The sequence below is a fragment of the Gracilinanus agilis genome, chromosome 6, assembly GCF_016433145.1.
Source record: "Gracilinanus agilis isolate LMUSP501 chromosome 6, AgileGrace, whole genome shotgun sequence".
NCBI lineage: Eukaryota > Metazoa > Chordata > Mammalia > Didelphimorphia > Didelphidae > Gracilinanus > Gracilinanus agilis.
In genome coordinates, this window is record NC_058135.1 from 174,088,090 (window position 1) to 174,113,778 (window position 25,689).

General features: G+C 38.1%; 1 protein-coding gene across 1 annotated transcript in view; it reads right to left on the reverse strand.

The window, feature by feature from the left end:
- LIMCH1 (LIM and calponin homology domains 1) overlaps positions 1-25,689 on the reverse strand; it is a 232,811-nt gene that overhangs the window by 172,774 nt on the left and 34,348 nt on the right. The gene's annotated exons all lie outside the window — the stretch shown is intronic.

A 25,689-nucleotide genomic window follows, 5' to 3' on the forward strand; every position in this document is an offset into this window, starting at 1 on the left:
AGTCACATAAATACCATCCCAAAGATCAAAGGAGCATAATTTACAAACTTGATGATACACTAACCAAAACCAACATCCCCATAATATGTGATGAATAAGCAGAAGTTATCTAGCTGCTACTGTCAGAATTCTGGTCCTATGATATGCAAATTCCAAACAAATTCCAGACCAATGCAGCTTGAGACCAATAGAACATCAAAAAGGGGCTGAGATCTTTGAGGTGACAACTTTGAAGTTCTACTAATTACTTTCAAATGATTTGGGGGATGCTAATGAACTAACCTCAAGGTGGCATAGACAGGAGTTGGTCTGTTTCTCCAAAAACTTTAAAAAAACAGGAGAGCTCAAGTTCCTGCTCTCTCTCTTAGGAGAATGCTGTCTAGTACTCCTAACTCTAAACCATGGTTTCAGGAATGATATTCTCTACCTCTCCCCTCCTCATCCTCTTTCCCCTGTCACCTTATTTCACATTCTATCCCCTGTTCCCATGTCACCATCTGCCTCTGCAGCCTCTCCATTTTTTTGCTTCTCATCTTTGTACCTTATCAAAGTCTGTTTGCATTCCCATTTTCTGCTGTCAATTGTGGTCTTTCCTGGGATGTATCCAAAGAACAAGGCATGCCTGCCCCCATTTCATAACTTTATAAATGAATTATCAATTCACCTATAGACTCTCTTCTTCCTAAGAGACTATAGGAGTTGTTTTCCCATCATCATTAAACTTTGGCATAATTAGGGCATAGTCCATGTGGTTATTGTTCAGTTATTTTCAGTGCTAACTCTGTGATTCCATTTGAGGTTCTTTTTGGTAAAGATAGTGAAATGGTTTGCCATTTCCTTTTCCAGCTTATTTTATAGGTAAGGAAACTGAGGCAAGTAGGGTTAAGTGACTTGCACAGAGTCACATAGCTAGTGTCGGAGACTAGATCTGAATTGAGGAAGATGAGTCTTCTGAATTCCAGGACCAGCATCCTATCCACCACACCATCTAGCTGCCCCATAACACACATTCCTCTTGTATTCTTCCTCCCTTTTCCTCTTTTATGCAACCTCTCATTCTGTAATTATACGACACAAAAATATTCCTTCATTTGTAAACTAAATATTGTGAGGTTTAGCCATGAAATTTAAGATCTGTGTCTATATAATTATTTTTATTTTGTGGGAGGCAAAGCCTGAGACCCTCAGCAAAACTGAGGGCCATATTGCAGCTGATGTCTCTCACATATCACTTGGAGGACTGTAGTCTCAAACCCTTTTTTTACTCTTCCCCTTGCACTAGATGTTCCTACAAAATTACTGATGTACACATTTTCCTTGGGAATCTAAGTTAAGCTGCTACATGTTGATTTATTATCCTACAGAAATCACTGTCTAGATTTGTTGAGATATACAGATTGCATTGTACCACTTTATTAATCATTTACCTTTATTGTGTATGTGGAAAGCTTGGGCAAAATCCCCGGCCTGTTTTGCTCTCTCTATAAAGTAGAAGCTACTCTCAATAAACTTTGCACTGATAGCTAACAGTGTTAGTGGTCCTCCTGATCCCAATTCATTTTTGTCATTTTTCTTACCACCTTTTGAGGACTCTGACCATTTGTCAAGATGGGCTTGACACTATTTGACTTCTGCTTTCACCCTTCTCTCCTTCTATCCTTTTAACAGAAAATCACTTAATGATCTTACAACTATTATTTTGTTGTTGTTCGTAATGGCTGCATTTATTTACTTTTTTCTATTTTTGTTTTCTGGGGTGACTGAAAAGCAAATAATATGTTTAGGTACAGTGGCTTTTTTGCCCCCTAGGAATTCTCCGAATGAAATTTTTAAATTTTTTTTTTAAACCCTTAACTTCTGTGTATTGGCTCCTAAGTGGAAGAGTGGTAAGGGTGGGCAATGGGGGTCAAGTGACTTGCCCAGGGTCACAGAGCTGGGAAGTGTCTGAGGTTAGATTTGAACCTAGGACCTCCCATCTCTAGGCCTGATTCTCAATCCACTGAGCTACCCAGCTGCCCCTGAATGAATTTTTTATTGAATATTTATCTTTTTTCCCCATTAGTTGTTAAGCTCAGGTTTGCTGGATATGTTTCATTTGTTGTTCTTTTGCTCAAGAGACCACATTATTCCATTCCTTCTTGGGGTGTCCAATCTAACCTGGTGTCAGAGTAATCTTGTGTTATTTGAATTCCCTGACCTTCATATTTGAAGGTCCTTTCTCCTGGTTGCTTGCAGATTCTCATCTGTTATTTAAACAGATGTCTAAATTAACCACTGTATCTTATAGTTTACAGGGTTAGTTTCCCTACCCTACAGAAGATCTCTGAATTCTTTCAGCTGGCATTTTGTTTTTTATACTCAGAAATCCTGGGCAATATGATTTGCAGGTAATTTGACTTGCCATGTTCTTCTGGGAGATCTATGATTGCAGATTGTACTTTAACTCTCTGTATTTGCATTTCTAATCATTTGCTTTCTTTTTTTTTCCTTTGGTGAGACTTGCCACTGTAAATTCAAGTTTTTCTATTCTGTGAATTATTTTTGCTATATAGACATTTATTCTGCATTTTATAATTCTTTTTTTTAAAGACCACTAACTTTTGTCTTAGAATTTATATTTATGGGGACATGTAGGTGGCTCAGTGGGTTGAGAGCCAGCCAGTCGGGAGGTCCTAGGTTCAAATCTGGCCTCAGATACTTCTTAGCTGTGTGACCCTGAACATGTCACTTAAACCCCATTTCCTAACCCTTATTGCTCTTCTGCCTTAGAGTCAATATATAGTATTGACTCTAAGATGGGAGGTAAGGGTTTAAAAAATTAATACTATCAATTCTAAGACAGAATTATGATAGGGCTGGACAATTGGGGTTAAATGACTTTAACATGACTTAAAACAGCTAGGAAGTCTCTGAGGCTAGATTTGAACCCAGTACCTCCTATCTCTAAGCCTGGCACTCTGCTACCTAGCTGCCCCCTTATTCTCTTTAAACTATTACATCCTCATATAATTCCTTGTTCTAATGGGAATCTCCTGGGTCCTTTGTCTCATCAGATATTCATTCATTTTCCTTTGTCTTACAATATTCATCAGAGATGCTGATATATACACACACTTTTGCTACTGGTATTTTCTTTTGATTTATATGCTTATGGTCTTTACCTTTCATTAAGTTTTATTCCTCCTGAGATTTTTTCCTCATTTTCCTTTATTGCTCACTTTCTGACTCTTTCCCTTTTGACTACAATTCCCCTACAGACTCCAAAAGTCTCAGGCTTTTCCTATGTTGGGCATCTCAAATTTGATCAGTCTGAATTTCTTCCCTAAGTGACTTCTGAGGGAATAAAACTGGCTAGATGCTACAAGTAGATGCTACCCCCTTTCCTTACAACTTAGTCAATTTTTTTAAAAATTTTAAACCCTTAACTTCTGTGTATTGACTTATAGGTGGAAGAGTGGTAAGGGTAGGCAATGGGGGTCAAGTGACTTGCCCAGGGTCACACAGCTGGGAAGTGTCTGAGGCCGGATTTGAACCTAGGACCTCCCGTCTCTAGGCCTGGCTCTCAATCCACTGAGCTACCCAGCTGCCCCCCAACTTAGTCAAATTTAACAGTCATACAACTCTATCTGAGTTCTGTGGAAGCACAAAGTGTAGCCTCATAACTCTTATGGCCAGGACAAGTTTCTGGCTTTTAGTTTTCCACAGCAAAAGAAGGTGGTGTAGAGGAGTGAGCTGAATTCAATTATACTGCTTGAGTGTGGTGGATGGTGTGAGATGAAGTACTAAGTGAAAGTATTAAGGGTTAGGGATCAGCCTTCTCTGCTGCTGGCTTATTAGAGTTTTACCTTCTAATTATTCTTAGTGTCTTAGATCCTGGAAATGGCTAAAATACGTTATTTCTTGTGTACAATTTCTATGTCAGAAGGATTTGAAATATACTATGGGGATCAGAGAACTTGCCTAGTCCCCCATATTATTAATCATGTGACATAAGGTCCCAAATATTTGCTTTTTAAAATGTACTAAGATTAAATTTTCTCTAATTGGTATTAAGTACTTATTCCAGTCAAACAATCCAGTATGTACATAGCTGGCATAGTGGAGGTGGGGACTTAAGTTTCAAGAAAACCTGAGATTAGATCGAAACTCATGTACTTCCTAGGTATGTCACTCTGGTCAAATAATTTTCTCAGCCTCCTTGTCCTCATCTGGCATAATAGTGCCTACCTCAACAGGTTTTGCTACTGTGAGAATCCAATGAAATAATTAAAGTGTAAAGCGTTTTGAAAAATTTAAGGGGCTAGAGAAATGTTGCTGTTCAGTCATTTCAGTCATGTGGACTCCAACTCTTTGTAACCTCATTTAGAAGTTTTCTTTGTAAAGATGCTGGAATTGTTTGTAATTTTCTTCTCCAACTCATTTTTCAGATGAGGAAACTGAGGCAAACAGGGTTAAGTGTATTAATCAGGGTCACACAACCAGTATCTGAAGTGAGACTTGAACTCAAGTCTTCCTGATTCCATGGCCAGTACTCTATCCACTGTACCATCCAGCTGTAATCACTGTTGTTATCATCATTCCCAGAATCTGTTTCCTGGCCACTAAAAGGTATTTTATTAGTAAAGGATTAGAAAGGAATTAAAGGAGATCTTAGAAATAAAATATGCAGACTTCAAAGGAATCCTGGGGTCCCAGACCTAAATTTGGTTTTTTATAATTTTATAATATTTATAATTTATAATTTGGTTTCTTATAATTTCATAGCCCTGTGATGAGAGGCAAATCACCCCCTCATAGCATCAGTTTTCTTTCTTTTAAAAAAATGAATCATGTACAATTTTTTATTATGACTATGCACAATTTCAAAAATAGATGCTCCTTAATTTTAAGTACTGTAGTGAGGAACCATCCAAATTAACAGGTTTTGCATAGAAACCTCAGATAATAAAATTTCAAAAGAAATACAACTAGATACAAAATAATTACTCAAGTTGGGATAAGATGAAATTCTGATTTATAAGGAATTTACAAAAAGATATCAAAATTTTAAGTAACAATGAATTTTAGGATTACACAATAAATTATCCTCTAAAATAAAGAAAACATTGTTAAACTTACTTCATAAGTCAAATATAGTCCTAAAACCTAGAGCATCAAATGATAAAAAATAAGAATTAAAGACCAATATAATTTTGTTGTTCAGTGATTTCAACTGTACCTGATAGCTTCAGTTTTTTAATCTGTAAAATGGAGATGGAGAACAGAGTCAGATAGTAGTGATAGTGATGGAAGGAATGCCGGACCTGGAGTCAGAAAGACCTGAATTCAAATTTGACTTCAGGAATTGACTAGTTGTGTGACCCTGGGCAACTCACAACCTCCACTTGCCTCTTTCCTCCACTATAAATGGGAACAATAACAGCAGCTACCTCCGAGGGTTGTTGTGAGGATTCAATGAAATAATATTTGTAAAACCTTAGCACACAGAAAGTACTATATAAATGTTAGGCATTACTATCATCATCATCATCATCATCATCATCATCATCATCATCATCATCATCATCATCATCATCATCAACCTTACCAGGTTGCTGAAATTATTCAATGATAACAGAAGGTAAAGCCCATAAAACATTTAGTGAAAGTGTACTATTATTGATAGCTGAACCAGCCACCAATAATACTAATGAATGAGGGTAGGGACTTAATTTATCTCCAAAGGTGGATCTTAGGATGATAATACCCATACCATTGTACTAGTCTTTGATGTTCTTAAAATGTAAATCCAAATGGGGTTGTAGCTGCCAGAGAGGACACAGGTAGAAAGAATCTCTCCTTGTACCTTGGACTATCTGATTTTGTTCAGTCATTTTCAGTAATGTCTGAATCTTCATGAGTCCATTTGGGTTTTTCTTGGCAAAGATACGAGAGTGGTTTGCCTTTTACTTCTCCAGTTTGTTTTACAGATGAGGAAACTGAGGTAAACAGGATTAAATGACTTGCCTGGGATCACATGGTTTGTAAGCATGTGAGGCTGGATTTGAACTTATCTATCTGACTCCAAGCCTGGCACTCTCTCCACTGTGCCAGGTAGCTACCTCAATTTGGTGTCTGCAAGGGTGAACGAAGGAGAGCTTGGGTGTCTAGGACTCAGGAAATTTTGCCTGTCTGTCTTCTCTGCTCCATGGGTGCTACTGTATTTGGGAAGCTGTAAGATGATAGGGGTCTGTAGCTATCAAATCTCTCTGATCCTTTGGTCTACACACACCCACAAGCTGGCTTGAACTGGAAGGGAGAGGCAGGATCTTGTCAAAGTGCTCCTTCACTTCCCCCCTCCCACTAGGCAGTTGGAAAATCAGTTACTTATAACCCAAATATATAACCAAGCACTGCTCCCAAATGATAAAGGGTTTAATGAAAGGTGGGAAAGGAAAGGATGGGAGATGGAATAAGGATTGATAAGGTCTGGGAAGCCCTCAAACTGTTATATCCAAGCAGCCTCGTCCCTCGAAGGGGAAAGGCAACCTGAATAGCTGCTCTGCTCTCTAACCCTATAAATAATCTTCCTCTATATCTAAATAACTAGTCAGAGGTAAACTGTGATGTTGTTGGATGTCAAACCCAGGTAAAGCAGGTTGGCTGTTAGGAACTAAAATGGCTTTGCTCATATTCAAGCCTCAAGCCCCAAGAGCAACCCAGGACCCAAGACCCAGCAAGCAGAGTGACCTACCTACACCAATTCCCAGGGCACCAACTGCCTTTAACTACCCCCTCTCTCAGAGTTCTCAGGGGGGCGCCTCTGGAATTCTGAGCTGTGGCCTGAACCCCCCTCTGCACGTTGAATCCCTCTCTGCAATATGAATCTCACAGTGCCTGCCTCCCTGTTACATTACTTTCTCTTCAGTCTCCTGTACTATAGACTGCTGCCCACAGCAGGAGTACCAAATAGGCAGCAGACAAATTTCCTTCAAGCCCTGCCAAAAGAAATGCTCCTGGGTTAAGAACACAAAAGCTTCAAATATCTGGCTACTGAGATTTTTTAAAATAAATTTCTGTATGTATATACACACCCACCAAAAACAAAACTCAAGTATTCCAAAGGTTCATGAGCTGGGATCATCTTTCATGGAGACACTGTGTTCTTGAACTCTTTCAACAGCTCTATTTGTTCTTATAAGGGTCACAGATTTATTTAATTGCAGTTCATCTTTCAATGGCCCATCACATGCCAAAACATAACACATAAGGCAGCTTGCTTTGGAGTGGGGGCATTGAGGGGAGGACTTAAAATAGAAGACTGGGCTTAGGTCATATTGTTAATTGTAGCAAAAGGATTGCTCCCAGCTAAAAGGGTTGAATTTCACACTTAAAAAATGCTAAGTAAATGTCTAGTCAAAAATACTTCAAAAGTCATCTTATCAATCAATTATCAAAATCTGCAATCAGTTAAAAAAAAGGAAAAGGTTTGCTTTCAAAATCTATTTTTAAAAAGTGCTGGGTGAGTAATCATCCACTGAAACATAATATCATCTTTCTTCTGATCCTAAGTGATAAAATTCTTCAAAAATGGAAATCCAGGCACGCCTCTATAGGCCTGTTTATATGGCTCCCTTGATCAGAAGCAGAGCTGCAGCAGAATCCTAGAGGATGCTACTGGACTAAAGCACTGGAAACAAGCTTTGTCTGGACCCAGGAGCAGACAGCCCAGTTTCCTCTCCATCAAATGATCACTTCCAGAACAAAGGGAGGGATGCCATAAAAACAAGAGTGAGCTAGAAGGATATGTTTATATTCCTCGATTCAGACTGAAAATCCAAGTGAAAATAAAGCTAATTCCTTCTAACTAGTAATTTTAGCTTTCTTAAATTCTGCCTTGTCTAGCTCTTCCACAAGTTAATTATTTAAAGAATTCATCTTGTTTACTTACAAATTGGCCTCTGTGTATTTATTATTAAATTAAATTATTATTAAACCATTTATTTCAACATAATATATACTCATGGGCATAGATATCATAATGTATGTTTTTTACATATTTGAGCTACATTTGCAAGGGGGTATCATTAAATTTCTTTGGATTGATTAAGTATCCTTGATAGAAATTATAGTGAACTTCCAATAAGTATACCCCTCTACCATTTCAGTTGGGCAGCTCACCATAAGTTATAATCTTATAATGATGCCTAGGGCACTAAAAGGATATGACTGAAGTAGGACCTAAGGTATATGCACACAGCTATTATAACTAAGAGCCAAGACTTGAATTCAGGTCTACTTGTCTCCAAGGGTGACTTTCTATCAACAATGCATCCCTGACTCTCATAAAACCATTAAGAAAGGAAATATTATATGAGTTAATATACCATACTTAGTATCTGCTAGAAACAGCATTCTACTCCCCACAAATCACTATTTTTAGCTATAAATCTGGAAAGTTATTTTTTTAAGCAACAAAACCCTCACCCTCCCCTAAAGTAGTACCATCACCATACAAATATCTCATATAATTCTTTAAAGGTCCACATACATCTTAACAATTATGTAGACCAATCAATTATAAGAGCAATGAAAACAGGCAATTTTCTTCCTAACACAAATAACTGTTTTTATTTCTTTGTTTATACTCAAGATGATTATGTTAATTTACATAACTGCTCTAAGAATTTGGTGAATGGTTCTCTTCTTTTGATAATGAAAGACCTTAGCAGAATGATCATCTTTCTTACTGAGATTAATCTCATGCCCACAGTGTCTAGGGAACATAAGCTGACATGAAATATGAGACTTTTGAGAAGAGTTAGAATTGTATATTTTAGAAATGAATATAAGCCTTAGTCAAATTTGTCTTCAATGTATAAAGAATATCAGAGAAAAGAAGTTACAAAAGAGAATAAATAGAATGAGTGCAGGAATGGGCCTTTAAGAATATTTAAACTATTCTTTCATTTTAAAGAAAGCCAACAGGAATAAGATATGACGGAGAGCTGGTCTCAGAGCCAGAAAGAAGTCTTATCTCGAATCCATTCTGGCTATTTGTGATTATGGGTAAATCATTTAACCTCTCAAGATTTTAAATATCTAAGACTTAAATCACTGAGAAGGAAGGCATCAATCTATAATGGCAAAGGAAATCCATCCCCAGGATAAGCGACATGTTCAATCCTTATTGTTTTTATTTTGCAGACGAGGAAACTGGCCTCCATACAGAAAGTTTCAAAGGACTTTGACAAGGTAACATGCCTGGTTTGTTGTAAAGTAGAAAATAGATCCCAGATCCCCTGACTCCTAGTCAGTTATTATGATGACCATTTTCTAGAGAAAAAAACATTCTGGATATCCAATGTAAATGGGAAAGATAATAACAAATCAATTTGAACAATGCAACTTTTAAAAAAATTTCCTTTCCCCAATTCTCTCTCTTCACTTGCTCTAAGCTCCTCAGTTCATCCTTTCTAATTCTACAAACACCAATCATCCTTTTAGAACAAATAGTTTTAGAACCCAGACATCTTGACATTAGCAGCCTTCATTCACCACCAGGGAAAAAATAAAAGGGAAACTTGATACTTTCTCTTAGTTTGAATTGTTCTTAGGGGGAAAATAGTGACAGTGACATTAATAAATTCAGTAATGGGAAATTTATAAAGTTAATCTTTCCTTCAGGGAATCACAAATCAAAAGGAAAAGGGGAAATAAAAATTCCTCCTTTTCAGAGAAGAATCCAGAAGGCAAAGGAATAAAATAAAGATTATAATAGAGAAGAGCAAGGAAAAATAATTTGGGTAGAACTAGGACCCAGCATAAATCAGCAGAGGAGCCAAAACACACAGCTCTACTCCAAACCACTGGTCATGCCACAAGAATTACTTAGGTCAGATTTTCAGATGTTAGGACTGGGGTCAGCCCTGGGAGGTGTAAGAAAACCAATGACTTCTCAAGCTGCAACCCCTATGGTATTAGCCAGGGTCATGGCCAATGACTTGGGCTAAGGAGCTGTTTACCAATCTCATTTTCCACCACCACCCACAGAAATGTTCATGGTGATCCATGCCAAAACTTACATGGGAATCAAACAGAAGTAAAGTCCAAAATCCATCTAAAACATGCCCTAGTAATTTCATAAGCTACATTTTTACAGAGATAGCTGTGGTAGGCTAAATGACCAGTAAATGAAAATAAATTTTATTACTTTACCCACACTATGGGATGAAATAAAGTGGGGAGGAGATTTTGTTTCAGACTTCCTTTATGTCATAGAAAGTGCTGTGCCACAAGAAATCTGAAGATATAACTTCATTTTGCAAACATATCCCAAAAAGGTCTGAAGAAGAATAAAGGAGTAAAAAGAGAAGGTAAGATGTTTTCCCAAAAGCCACTAACGTCAGTAGACTGTATGTCACATAAAAAAAAAAAAACATCGTTCCATCCATACCTTTAATATTAGAGCCTAGCAACAGGAGTCTTTAGGCAATAGCAGAAGCTTTGCCAAAGACTGAACCAAAAGAAGGAACAGGAATACAAGAGGACCCTGGGAACAGAGGAAGTGTCATATGGATATTACCCAATCTGGCTGACCAAAAATCACCCCGTCAAAGTCAATGCATGATGTTCTGAAGTCTTGTTGATGTCAATATTTGAGGGGGAGGACATTTACTCCTTTCTAATCATCACAACACTGCTTTGATCTCCAAGTCCTTTTATATATTTTATATGTGGAAATATACTATATTTTTCTAGAGATTACTAGAAGGCTTTTCTGTTATGTTGTTCTTCAGTCATTTTTTTGGTCGTGTCTGATTCTCTGTGACTCCATTTGATGTTTTCTTGGCAAAGATACTGAAGTGATTTGCTATTTTCCTTCTCCAGATTATTTTACGGATGAAGACACTGAAATAAAGAGGATTAAGTGACTTGCCAGTGGTCACACAGTTAGGAAGTGTGTGAGGCCACATTTGAACCTGTGTCTTCCTGCCTCTAGGCCTGTCACTCTTAACCACAGCACCACCTACCTACCTCCCCATTTTTTTTATATTGCATCTTCCAGCCAAACTGAATTAATCTATGCTGATCTCATCCGACACCCTTTCTTGTTCTCATTGGTACACCATGTCCTATGTGCCTGGAACACATTCCCTTTTTCATTTTTATCTGGTGAAATTTTTCTCTTCCTTCAAAGCTCCATTGAGGTGCCTCTTCCTCCATGAAACTTTTCCTGATGCCTTCTTTTACCCCAGCTGAAATGTTCCTTTCCTCATTACATTTCCTTGAGCAATTTGTCTGGATCTCCTCTTCTCTTTATGACTCTAAATCACTTTACTTCTCTATATTCACATCATAATCCCTCTGCAGCCTGACATCTCCTAGAGGACAAGGGTCATCAGTTTTTGTCCCCAGTATGTCGAGCTACAACTTACACAGGCTGGACTTGGGACTTACTTAATATAGAAAACTCCCAACATAGAAACTCCCCCAAGTCCTCTCCCAAGACAGGAGAACTCTTTCTAGGCTCAGAGCATTGTCTAGGGCAGAGATTTCAAACATGGCTCAAGCCAGATTAAAATATAATTGGGAAATTCTTAACAAAATAAATAACTACAACAGAAAATAGAGAATGTTATTATGTGACTTCCTAAGTCAATATGTAGTGCAAGTAACATTTAGTCACCCTATTTATCCTTCAATTTTGATACACTGGTCTAAGCTAAGAATATCACAATCTGTATGAGTCAGAAGTGGGATTAGAACCCAAGGCATCCAGAAAAATCTCTCTGTTCAGAGCTCTGCCAGAAAGAAAGCCATGGGCCCTTACATACATATCTGTTATGTTAAAATTTGAATTATTGAAATAACAAACTACTTCCTTCTAAACTATTTTCTTTCTGAAAAGACTGAGTAAACCTCAGTCTCCCAAGGAAGAAGACAAGCATTATTCATGTTTGTAAAGAGGAGGAAATGAAGGCAACTAATGACTTTTACACAGTTATAACAAACTAGTTGTAAAAATAGATTGATTGCATGGAAATTATGGAATCTAGTGTTCTCCCTACCTAGATTTCCTTCATTTTCCTTATCATTTTAAATATACACCTGCTATTTAACAAAGAAAAATTGACAAGCTACAGAAAACTCATCTACATAGCCACAGGATCTAGAAGTGTGAACAACCAGAGTGTCCATGAGTCCTGGACAATCACATAAAATGATAGCTGAGCCAACATTTTTGTCAACAAGGTAAAGCTATAAAGTTCCAATCTCTTGGTTCATGAAAACTGTACCCTCGTAGGGAATTTAGGTGTAGACCATGAACTTTTCCCAAGCATTTCTAATCTTGGTCATCCATTTACCACCACACCCCCACCACAGGAAAAAAAAAACCCACAACCATCTAAATACATTTAGCAATTACAAGGTATCTGGGGAGTTTGTAAGACATTTGAAAAACGTAAGCTAAATTATCTCTTTTTTTTTTCAAAAAGACTTTTTTCCCAAGAAGAATAACTCCTTAGCCTTTCAGATGCATTCCACTGCAAGGTGATAATGGAACAGCTATTTATAAAATTATAATATCCATGTCCACAAACTGGCTTTGGTGTGGAACTGCCTGAGGCAGGGGGCCTAAAGGGCTTCTAAAAGTCCCTCTTCCAGGTCTGTTATTCTATTCAACACACTTAGAAGTTTTTCACAAACTAGGCAATAGCAATAGAGGCAAACTATGGAGAGAGCAGGGCATTCTTTCTGATGGAGAATGTACCAGGGCCAACAGCTGCAGGGATACAGTGGTTAGGGGACATCTCTATTAGCAGGCAAATGGACCTCAGGGACAAGCTATCCACAGTACCTGGGGAGAGGAGCATCAATGTAGCATGAACACCAAGGAAGACTTTCCATTTTAACAGGTCACTAGAACAGGCAAACTTTTTTTTTAAAGCCACCTTTTTATCGTGTATTACCCACTCACACACTGCTGAGCTACTGCCTTTCTCCCAGTGGCTGCTGAATCAGCTACACTAGGAGTAACCCTGAAGGAAGAAACTGCAGACTCGAAAGTCATTTGGTAAATGGAGCACAGTGTAGGAAACATCAGTGAGGCAGTGAGAAGACAAAAATAAGTACTTAGCTTAATGAGGATCATAAAAATAAAACTTTCAGCTCTTGGAAAATGATGAGATTGCTGTTGAGACTCTAGGCTTTGCTTTAGTCCAGTTTGCAATCCATTCTCCAAACTTGGCTCAGGAAAATTCCCTATTCATCTACATCTAATGCCATTAAATCTTTAGTTATTAGAACATCTTTGCCTGGATCTTGTTAAATTCGGTTCCCTAAAGAGCCTCTCTTCCATTCCTTGCTAACAGTAAATATTGACCCTGGGAGAGCAAGGGCTCAAGTGGCCCTGCTTGCCTTGGCAGCAGTCGATACAAGCTTCTTCCCTCTAGCCCTGCTCTCTTCTATCCTGAGAGAAAAGAAGGCAGAGATATTGGAAAGGAAGCAATTCATATAAGCAAGAAGAAGAGAATGGATTGAAAGAGAACTACCTCAACGGAAACAACTTCTCATTTCTAAGCTACCATATTTTCCCACAAGTTCTCAAACAAACTGTTGGGGAGTGGAACCATGCCTTGTGCATACTTTGAAAACACAATAGTTGAGGCTCCCAGCTTTCCAGAGAAGATGTACCTACTAGTAGAGAATGATATTTTTTAAATTGCTTAGCCAGTCAGCATAATTCATTGCTTCCTTCCCAGAGGAAATCCTGCTCTCCCTTTGTATAAAAGAAGAGCAAATGAAACCCAACAGAGCTGAAGAAGGATGGATAGAAAAGAAGTCCTTCCAAAAGAAAGTCAAACTTGATTTTATGCCATCAGTGCCACCACCTCACATTTGATGCTGAATGCTAAAGCACAAATGATTTCTCTCCTTCCCTAACCCAGATTTCCTCTTTTAAATATTACATTTCACTTACCCCTGCAGGTTCCCAAATATATCGGCAAATACCAACACAGCCACACTCGAGTGGTGCTGAATGCTTCTCATGGTTTGTTCAGATTCTGTATCCAACACATTATCCAGACCTTCCTTACATTCTCTTTTCCAGAAGTAGTCATCATCATAGTAAACACACTCCTTTGGCCAAGAGCAGACTGCAGTCTGCAGACTGAGGAGCCAAAGCAGTTCTTTAGCAGTTGGAATGCTGCTGTAATAAGAGGGAACTCACTGGAGGAGAGGCTGATGACCACACCTATTGGGGAGGGAGGGGAATCTTGCTGCCTTTGAGGAATGAAAAGTAAAATCCTGGAGTGAAGTCTATATAAAAGGGGGGGGGGAGAATAAGGGAGAGGCAGCTCTTCATAACTTTGGGGGAAAGCAGAAGGCATCATGGGATGGTATAAAGAACTCGAGAGAATCAAGAGATTGGTACCTTAGTTCCAGCTCTGCCAGAAAGAGTTTGTGTGGCCTTGGGCAAGTCACTTAATCACTTTGGAACTTGGCTCCTGCATCTGCAAACCAGGTGTGCTGGCCTAAACCTCTGAAGTTCCTTAAGATTTTTAAATTCCCTAATTTTCAACTCAGCTGTAAGCTTTGGGAAACTTACATTTGGTCATTTTATCCATGTGTCCAAAATTCATTTCTTACTGAGAATTACATTTCTGCATTCATTTTTTGACATATTTTTTACTCAAGACATTCTGGGACACTAGTAAAGGCAGTAATAAAGGTTCAAGCTATGAAAGGTATCAGATTAACCTCCCACTTTTTTGTTTTTAAAAAATCCTTCCAAAATAATACAAAATGCACTTATCCCCAGTTTTAATATAAATGCTGTAGTATGTGGCAAGCTAATTACTAAAATCATTTAACAGTTTTCACGAATCTCTATGTCCTGCCTCTTTTATCATTTCCTTCTGTGATTTATGGTTTAGTTGTTGTTGTTTTTTAACTTGGGAGGGCAATTTTTTTCGAGTCAAAACAGCACAAGGCCTTGGGGTGCATAAATTTAAATTGTGGGAAACCTTCATTTCAAATCATAATGAAACTTAGAAATATTTTGTCTTGCATAAAAAACAGGGGGAAGGGCAAATTTTGCATATATTTGGAAATAAGGATAGGTTGAAAATTCCTGCAGGCAGCCAGCTAATTACCAACTAGATGTCTTGCAAGTTCTTGAGAATTTGCTTGCCAAGACAAACTTCCTACAAAAACAATCTCGGCTGAAGGCAGTTTTCAGGAGAACTGCTGTTAGAACACAGCATGTTATGAGTTTTTTCATACAGTGTCTTGACTACGCACGGAGGTGTTATTTGGGGAACTGTTTTTTCCTATTGCCCAATGATAAAATTCCTTGCAAGGGCACGCTCTATGCACATACTGTAAATTAATACTCTATAGAGCTCCTTCTTCAGAACAGCTCTAACTGAGAAGAGAAAAAGTCCAAGTACAGTTAAGAGTCTCAGTTTCTATTTTTTTTCCCCCAGAGATCTTAAAGGGAATGTCTGTTCCTAAGGGGAAAAGTATAAGGAACTGATGTAATGTTATAAGCTCTGTTACATTCTGCTAAACAAAAGATAAGGCAGAAATAAGTAGTTTCTTTCCTCGCAAAATGCCATTTTTCATAGACAGGAAGGAAAATTTAGAAAAGAAAAACTTTTTACCGCACAGCTATATATAACCTTCCACTCCTACAGAAGACAACAGAGTAAAAACAATGACCGAGTCTAGGTAGAGATTCTAGATGCATTTCATACATCAATTTACAAAATGCAGACCTCTAGCCAAGTTGCTTTTCCTCTGGGGAATGAACAGAAGCCCCTCAGATGAGTCTCTGGTTGGCTTCCCAAATTAAATTCTATCCAACTAATATTTAGAAAGCATTTCCTACATTCTAGATCCCGTGCTAGTCACTGGGACTACAAAGCTAAAGACTAAAAAACGTCCTACCTTCCAGACATTTATGTTCTATAGCCCTAGCCCAGCACCAGTGAAAAGCCTTAATTTGACAGTGAGTCAATTTAGTAATTAAGAGTAAGGAGAGTAAGAAGTATAAAATGAATATTAGATTTCTAATAATTACTGAGAATTACTATAACACTGATCCATTTCTCTAACTTTTGCCCTTACAATGGTCAGTAATACGGTTAAGATTCAATCTATCTAAAGATAAATTTTCCTTCTGGTCCCAATCTTCCTAGCTCTAACGTATACCTACACCTGACAGATAGTCAGTAAATCTGTTGACATCTCTATGCAGATTCCCAGATTTAAATATTATCCAGCCATAATCTTGTTCTTGATTGCCAGTCTCACATCATCAACTGCCTTTGGAATATCTGAAATGAGATGCCCTGTAAGAATCTCACACTCTATGTATCCAAATTAGAACTCATTATCATTCCTTTCCAAGCCCTTCTCTCCTCTAAATTATCAAGGGTACCATCGTCTTTCCATCACCTAGGTTTTCACCACTGTTATGATGTTCTACTCACTTGTACTCACTCCTTATAGCCAATGCACTGTCAAGTCCTCCTCTTCCTGCCTTTACAATACCCCTGGTCCACTTATTCTTCCTTCAGGCAGCCACCCCTGTTGTACAGTCCCCTCATCACCTCTGAACTACCATAAAATCCAGGTCTTTGGTTGGCATGAAGTAGAGGAAGGGAGTAGAAGATTTGGTTACCATTGAAGCCCTGATCATAAGGGTCAGAGTTCAAGAAAAAACAAGACTTTAATGCTATGACTCAAAGATTGATTGATTCAAACATTTAAAAGACCTAAAAATAACCACAAAGCAATAAAATCCATAGGGGGGGGAGATGAATAGGAATCTGCCTTTGAATCCTCTGAAATACTCAGAAAAGATGTCACATAGGAGTTTGACCAAGGAACATCAGTGCTAAAATACTTTAAATTATGTTTGTCTATACGTATCATGGATAATATTTATATGCATACAGACATACACACACAATGTATTCATGCATGCTCCAGTGAGCACTGGAATTTCCCCAAGCCTGTCCAACTAACTGTGGGTAGAATGCCTTTCTTTTTTGCCAATTGCTTCGTTTTTGAATTCATTGTATAAACTAAGACTTTTCTAGTTATAAATTGTGTGGGTATGCATATCTTACTGGGTATAAGCCCAATGATCACACTGACTAGGAATGTCAAATAAATTGAGAATTATTCTATCCCAGGAGCTGCTACCTAACTGGCTACAGTGCCAGGTATATCCGAAATTCCATGGTAGGTTGGGTTTTTTTCTTTCCATCTGTGCTAGCACATGCCTTAATGCTAGCCACCCTTCCCACTTTGGACTAGCTTTAGGGTGAAGATCCACAGCTCAAAATGGGACATCCTTTTTTTGGTGGGGGAATAAATTTTTCTTTAATGTACCAAGAGTGAAAAGAGAGAAAAATGTTTCATTAAATTCAGCTTTGGCCAAATTGCTTCACAGGAGCTGAGCATTTTCCGCTGTGAGAAGGAGTCAAAATTTCTTGTGCAGCAGTCAGTGCTTAGTTCCAGTCTTTACTGGTCCCCAAAAGAAGACTGAACCAGGACCTCACAGAGACCCAGCCATAGAAATAACATGTAAATCCATGAAATAATGCACACTGCTGTACACCCAGGCACTGCTTAGGACTTACAATTATTGTAAACAAATTTAGGGTTACACACCTTTTTTACTTTATTAAAAAAATCCCTTGTTAATGTGTTGACTGGAATTTCAGTGATTGGTGAGGGGAATGGAGACACACACTTTATTAGGCACCTAACATGCCTGGCAATGTTCTAAGTGTTTACAAATATTATCTCATTTGTGAGTTCTAAGAAAGTATCTCAAGTAAAGTCATATACCATAAAGCGATTAACATTCTCCTGTTCACATACTCTGGGGCCAGATCTCAAAATCCTCTAATAGGAAGGCGTTTGGCAGGAATCCACTGTTCTTTGCACTTTGTAACAGGATCCCCAGCCTCCTTCACCTGCTGTGCCAGGTGAACCCAGCAACCTGGGGAACTACTATTGCTCAAAAGATTCCTGTCGTGGAACCATATGAACACAATTATAAAACACTTCTTTTATACAAATGAGATGAGATGTAAGCATTTGGAGAAATATTAATGGTTTGTGGGGGTAGAGCCCACTATTAAATGACAATCCTACCTAAACTAATCTACTTACTCAATGCCATCCCAATTAAATTACTGAACAACTATTTTTTGAACTAGAAAAATAATAACAAAATTTGTTTGGAAAAATATAAGGTCAAGAATATCAAAGGAAATAATGGAAAAAATGTTAAAGGAAAGAGGTCTAGCAGCACCAGATTTTGAACTATATTATAAAGCAGCAATTATCAAAATTATGTGGCGTAGCCAAGAAATAGAAAAGTAAATTAGTGGACAGCATAGTCACACAATGGACAACTATAAAATATTACAGTAACCTTGTGTTTGATAAAGGTAAAAATCTAAGGCTTTGGAATAAGAATTCATTATTAGGTAAAAATTGTTGGGAAAACTGGAAAGCAGTTCGGCAGAAACTAGATATAGACCAACATCTTACACCATCTACCAAGATAGGATCAAAATGAATACATGATCATGAGATAATATTGCATATTAAAACTACATATGTTGATAGCTTATTTTCCAACAGAATGCAGGATCCTTGATGATGGAGATTGCTTTACCTACACTTTGAATCTCCTCCAGAACCTAGTAGAGTGCTCTGATAAAAGCAAGTGTTTAATAAATGTTTGCTGTACTGGATGCTTAGAAACCGATACTTAATTGGTGATTTTTTTTTTCAATTACTCAGTAATTTATAAATTTCTGTGTCTTAATATTTAAACAAAAAATGAATGATTTTAAGTATTTCTCCCCCATTGGGCAGGACCTGTGATTTTCTTTCATCATAGGGAACTCCCAATGAACACTCTCCCTTTCCCAATCAATGTAAATTGGCCCTGACTTTGTAATGTAAAAGTTACCAAAGTCTCTGAGAAGTTAAATGATTTATTTGCCCAGGATCAAACTGTTACTATGTGTCAGAAACGAGACTTTAACCCAGGTCTTCCTGGCCAACATTCCATCCACTCTGCCATGCTGACTCTCAGTGACTTTAACATTTCCTTCAAATATGTTAATGCCTCCTCAACTTTCATCATTTTTCCTTCCCTTCTCTGGCCTCTGATCAACAATCAAACTACCACTATTCTTGCTTTCATAAAGCCAAGCAAACACCAACTTTATAAAATACACAGAGGTTTCTGGAAATTTACATCTGAGTCCTTTTCAGTAAGTCCCATTGCAAGCAATCTGTTTTGTAACTCTATCTTTTAGGTTAAAAAATATTTGGTCACTTTTCCAAAAAAAATGCATTCCTGAGTGGGTCAGGGTAACTAAATGGCCAAGTCTTAGGGTGATCTGAAGGAAACCACAATTTTGTCCTCACTTCAGTCGAGTCTTACACCAGCACCCTTTCTATTCTAATTTTGACCTGGCTCTGTGGCAGGGGCAATTCAACCAGGGCCAGACTGACTATCAGGATTAGGATAATTTTCAAGAAACAAAGCCTTGTTTAAAATGGGAGGAGAGGGAGAGAAAGAGAAAGATGAAAAGCCTGTCTCTCACAGCTAGCTGACTATCTCTTTGAAGCCAGCTTACACACAACAACAACAGCAAAGTGACATTTGAATTTGAATTTTCAGTTTGGTCATATAAAATTAGAATCCCTTCATTTAGAAAAGAGTTAAAAGAGTCTTCTTTCCTACAATTGAACTGAGCTAAATTAATAGGCAGCAACTTCTAAATTCTCTGGATCTGAGGTCTCATGATGAAAACATGCTACATACCTTCTGACAGAGGGATGATGGACTCACAATGAGGACTGAGCAGTGGTTTTCTGGACATGGCCAATATGGGGGTCTTTGCTGCTTGACCACATGTTTGTATTGGGAGTTTTGTTTTCATTTCCTTCTCAGGGTTTGGTAGGAGGGATTGGGGAGAAAAGGGGCAATTTGGGAGGAAAGGAAGAGAAGGTAGATTTATTTTTGAAAAAAATATCCTTTGCATCATTTGGATTAATGATAAGTGATAACATAAAGTCGGGAGATCTAGTTTCTGGTAGGAGTTTGAATAACTTCTCAAGGAAGATCTCCATTTCTCCCAGTCCTATGAAATGAGGAAATGAGATTATATGGTCTCTCTACCTTTCCAAACAGCTCTAAGCTTCTATGAGACAGTTTCCTTGATTCTACAGAGATCCTAACATATCTTTTGTTCTTATTGAAATGTCCTAGAGAAAAGGCAAAATTCTGATGAAAGCCCATAAAGGAAACCCTTGAGGAAAGGGTTCCACAAGCATAATCAGAATCCAGAGGCTCACTTTCTGCACCCACCTTCACTGATAGACACACACACACAAAAGAGAATTAGCTCAAAGAAGGTGATTGCAGGGAAGCATTTTGAACATACGTTCTTTTCACAAGGACGTCTAACATTTCAAGATGAAAGACTATTCAGGATGATCTTCCCTGACCACTAAACTGGGGTTCCAGTCTGTGGCTTTATTGTGCAACATTTAAAACTTGGCCCATAGGAGGGAAAGCTTTTTTAATTCTCTGGCAAGGCCAAGTCCTCTATTTGAGGCTGTCTCTCTCTCTGGCCACAGTTAATAGCATCACTAACACCTAACAAAGAATTCAAGCATCTGCATGCAGCCCTTCCGCAGCTTCAGATGTCAGCAATTGTGACAGAAGAATCACAGACCCTGAACTCAGGGCTTGGCTTTCTTGCCAGGAAATGATTTTCAACTACTTTGTTTTAACACCTTCACCCCCGAATTCTTTGTAACCACAGTTCAACCCAGGGGCTAACATACACCTAGTCGCAGCTTTTAAGTTTCCACGTGTTTATAATTTGGGATTGCTATTTTTTAAACAGGCTTTTGTATTTATCTTTAAGTCAAACAGCTGGACTATCTAAAGGGATAGCATTCTCAACACCACAAAACACTTAAGGCACACGTTTAAAAGAGCCTCGCATGGGGTACAGACACAGGGAACATTCTCCACGTTCAATTAATTCCTCAGATCACAGATGTCGCTGCCGATACTGGCATTTTCACTCTCACAGTCAACAAGTCCCTCTCCCTGACAACAGACTGTGATGGAAGTGGGGTGGTGCACCCTGAAAGATTCGTTCCGCTCTTCTGAACCCCTAGTTCCCTCTGGTTTAGGAGCTTGAAATTGGAGAAGGAGATTCATATATAACCAGAGCTGCACCAGTTTGTACCTGGCACAAATCATGGCCAACTCCAAGGCTACCCATTAAAGTTAAAAAAAAGAGACACAGTTGTTCAAACACTGCATTTACTTCTTAATATATCACTTAATATATCACCACCTTCTCTCGTCTTGAAGTGTTAAGCAACAGTAGGACAATTCTCCTGTATTTAGAGCCACCCCAACGAAACTGCCTTGTATTTATTTTGTATATGTTTTGTTTACTTATTTACTCTTTTTAAATCCTTACCTTTTCATCCTAGATCCAATGTGTATTGGTTCTAAGGCAGAGGAGCGGTAAGGGCTAGGCAATGGGGATTAAGTGACTTGGCCAGGGTCACACAGTTAGGAAGTGTCTGAGGCCAGACTTGAACCCAGGACCTCCCATCTCTAAACGTGGCCCTCAATCCAATGACCAACTAGCTGCCCCCAATTCTGCATGTTTCATATATAGGTATATAAATACACATAAATATATATGCATATGTACATATATAATACATACATGAAGTATTTATATATCATATATATTGGTTGGTTGGTTGGTTATTATCCTTCATACTCACAGAGGACCGAAATGGCATCATTATGTTGGGGTCAATGTACAACGTAAAAAACTGTGGTGAACAGACTAATATGAGCTCCAAAGGGTCCACCACAGGTTGGGATCAAATTGCCTATCCAAATTATATTTATGGGGGGGTATGTATAAACACATACATATGCATACATGTTATCTCACTCAAATGCCTGCTCATTCAGGGCAGAAGGCACTTCATTTTTTTTCTTTTTTCCAACTCCAAGGAGCAGCAAGGAAGCACAGTGGATAGAGTACCAGTACTGGAGTCAAGAAAGGCTCATTTCCTAAGTTCAAATCTGGCCTCAAATATTTACCAGGTGTGTGACCCTGGACAAGTCACTTAAACTTGTTTGCCTCGATTTCTTCAACTTGTAAAATAAGCTGGAGCTGGAAATGGCAAGCACTTGTAAAAGTGAAATTTGGGAAATGCCATCTAAAAGTATATATATATATATATATATATATATATATATATATATATATATATTTACTATGGACATGTGGGAGACTTTGAAACTACATTTCCCATAATTCCTCATGGTAGACAGGAAGTGGGATGATGTAAGAGAAGGAATATAAACTCCTGTAGTGACTTTGAACTTCCTCTTTAGCTACTGGGCGCAGGATGAAAGTGGAGGTAATTATGGCTGAAGCGGCAGTTTTGAATTCTTACAAGCGTGTGGTCTAATGACTATCTATCAGCATGGCTTTAATTAAAATACTAATTTCTATATTTATATCAGCCTTTATTATTTTTTATCGTAATACACTCTAGTACCTTTGCCCGAAAAATCCCAAATGAGGTCAAGTGAAGGAGTGAACACAGATCACACATAGTGCCTGGCACTTAACCAGGTGCCTAAGAAATGTCTGTTGGTTGCTTAATTTAGGAAAATATGCCTTGAAGAGCAGCAGCAAGGTGGCTCAACAGATAGAGAGCCAAGTCTGGAGATGGGAGAGCCTGGGTTCCAATATGGCCTCGGACACTTCCTAGCTGTGTGTCCCTGGGGAAGTCACTTAACCCCAATTGCTTAGCCCTTACTGCTCTTCTGCCTTGGAACTAATACTTGGGATTATTTCTAAGTCAGAAGGTAAGGGTTTAAAGAAAAAAGCACACCCTGGCACCATTCTCTTAACTTGAAACACAAAGTTATCTAACCTAATATATATTCTCTAATGTGCACTGATAAAAGAATTGAAATAGTCCAAGATGGTAAATAAAACATACTGTAAAAAAAGAGGGAGAAACCCTCTGCATTTATTGTCTTACTTTCTCCCCTGTATCAATAAAATCCCAAAATTCATTTATATATCTATATAATATTCTTTCTATAACTCACAAGTTCTAAATAGTAACTTAATAAATTCTTGTTAAATGATGAATAGTTTCACATATGCATTACTTCATTTGATAAGCATGACACTACATCAAGGCCCCAAGACTTTGTTGGCATAAGAACTTTCAACATGGAAGCTCCTTCCACAATCCAGGGATGATCCGGGATCTTGAATACTGCCTGAGGCTCACAGAAATAAACTTACTTTTGTATGGACAGAGAGTTATCAAGTATCAGAGGCAGAATCTGAACTTGGGTCTTCTTGAAGCTAAGTATAGTGCTCTCTCCATCATGCAATGTTACTTCTCATGTCAACAGATCTGTTGCTAAAAATTATGAATTAAGTGACTGAATTCTCAATAGGTAACAGGTAATGCTGATGTAATTTCTAAATAGTCTTGTAAATAAAATCTTACTTATTAAATATATTAAGGGAGACATACTATGTAAAAGTGCACTGTATGCTAAATTCTTTTGTAAAGCAAATAATCTTTGGCTTACCGATTTTTCCAGTTCACATTTTTATAGTCTAGATTTTCTTAATATGTCCTTTCTATTTAGCAAAAATAATACCAATTATTTGCAATGGATATTGCTTAAAAGATCAGTTTATTTTCAGTTGTCTTCATTTTATTATCTGTGCATGAATGAATGAAGAAAAAGACCTTATTAAGCACTGTGGGTGCCCAACACTGTGTCAAGTCCAAAAAATACAAAGATAAAAACAGAATCATCCCTGTTCTCAAGGAACTCACAGTCCAAATGGGGGAAACAACATTAAAAAGTTCACCTGCTGGGCAGAAAGAAAGGTCCAGAATTCCTGTAAGTTACAGTGGTGGGACAGATGCCAGGGCCAGGGTCTAGAGCACATATAAGAAGGGCAAATGTTGAGCCTATCTCCTATCAAGATATTTGGCATTTTCCCATTTGTTTTCTGAACTCTTCAGGCTATGTACATTAACAAGGTGGCTGCCACCACCAGGAACACTCAACAAGCCATTTGGAATCCACAGAAAGCCCTTACCAATGCTCATCTCTCCTTGGGAGTCTTCCCTCTATCTTCCCATTCACTCTCACTCACATCGCATTGTCCTCCTTCAAAACAAGGATTAGAAAATCCATAGAGCTAGAACTCTACTGACTCCCAAATCCAAAAAAGCTAATTTGACATTATGTTATAAAAACAGAAGCGCAGAACAAGGGTATACTCTGCCCTGGTCAGACCAAATGTGGAGAACTGGGTGACATTCTGGGTGTCATATTTTAGAAAGGAAAGTGACAAACCAAGATGCATCAAGATGCACTAAAGAGGAAGAAGAGCCAAGAAACTTCCAGATGTTTAATCTGGAGAACAGAAAACTTAGAGGCAATATGATAGCTATCTCCAAATATTTTAAGAACTTCCATATGAAAGAGGGATTAAATATGTTCCACAGACTTAAAGGGTAGAGATAGGGCCAGTGAATGGAAGCTAAAATAAGGAGATTGTATTTAATACAAGAAAAAAACTTCCTAAAAGTTAGATCTATCCAAAAGTGGAATGGGTTTCCTGAGGAGTAGAGAATCCCTTACTGCTGGAGAGTGATCACTTGTAAGGGATATTAATAGATGGGATTAATACCTTGGAAGGGGGTTGGACTAATTCTACAGTTTCACAATTCTATAAGCATTAATTAAAGTAAAGAAAATAATACTCTCCCACCCCAAATTTAGAAACCTAATACGTCACTTTAAGTTGTTTATTCTTTTCTTCTGGGTTTATTCCTCGATGTAAATGCTACCTTTACAGTATGAAAATTCTGGAGAGCGAAGTAACCTGGGCTATAAGTTCCATGAGAACAGAGATGGTGTTTTACTTAAACTCTGTGTTTCCCTAGGACCTAACACTGGGCTCTCTACATAATAGGAACACAAAGAATGCTTGCTAAAATTGGTTAAACGCTGAATGAATAAGTAGAACGCCTACTAAGGAGCTAGGTGAGGCAGTAGAGAGCACTGAGCCTGAAGTCAGGAAGTCTCATTTTATGAGTTCAAATCCAGCCCCAGATGTTTACCAGCTGTGTGACCCTGGGCAAGTCACTTGACCCTGCTTGCCTCAGTTTCCTCATTTCTGGTAAAATGAGCTGGAGAAGGAAATGGCCAATCAGTCCAGTACCTCTGCCAAGAAAATCCCAAATAGTGTCAACAAAGGGTCTGACACAATTGAAAAAAAATGACCACTACAACATTATATTAACTCAGGGGAGTATTGGAACTTCCGTCAGGGCAATGACAACAGCATTTACTACAACTCTCTATATAGAACATAGCACTGATTTTTGGCCTTTAAAACCCAAATGAAAATCCTAATTCATCAAATTTCCTTTTAGTTAAGAAAATTTCTTTTCTCAGTTTTTAGGTGAAATGAATTAAAGATTGAAATGGGGTAGTTACTATAATATTTATTCGCAATTATAGACAAAAACAAATTCAGCTCCCAACAATGAAAC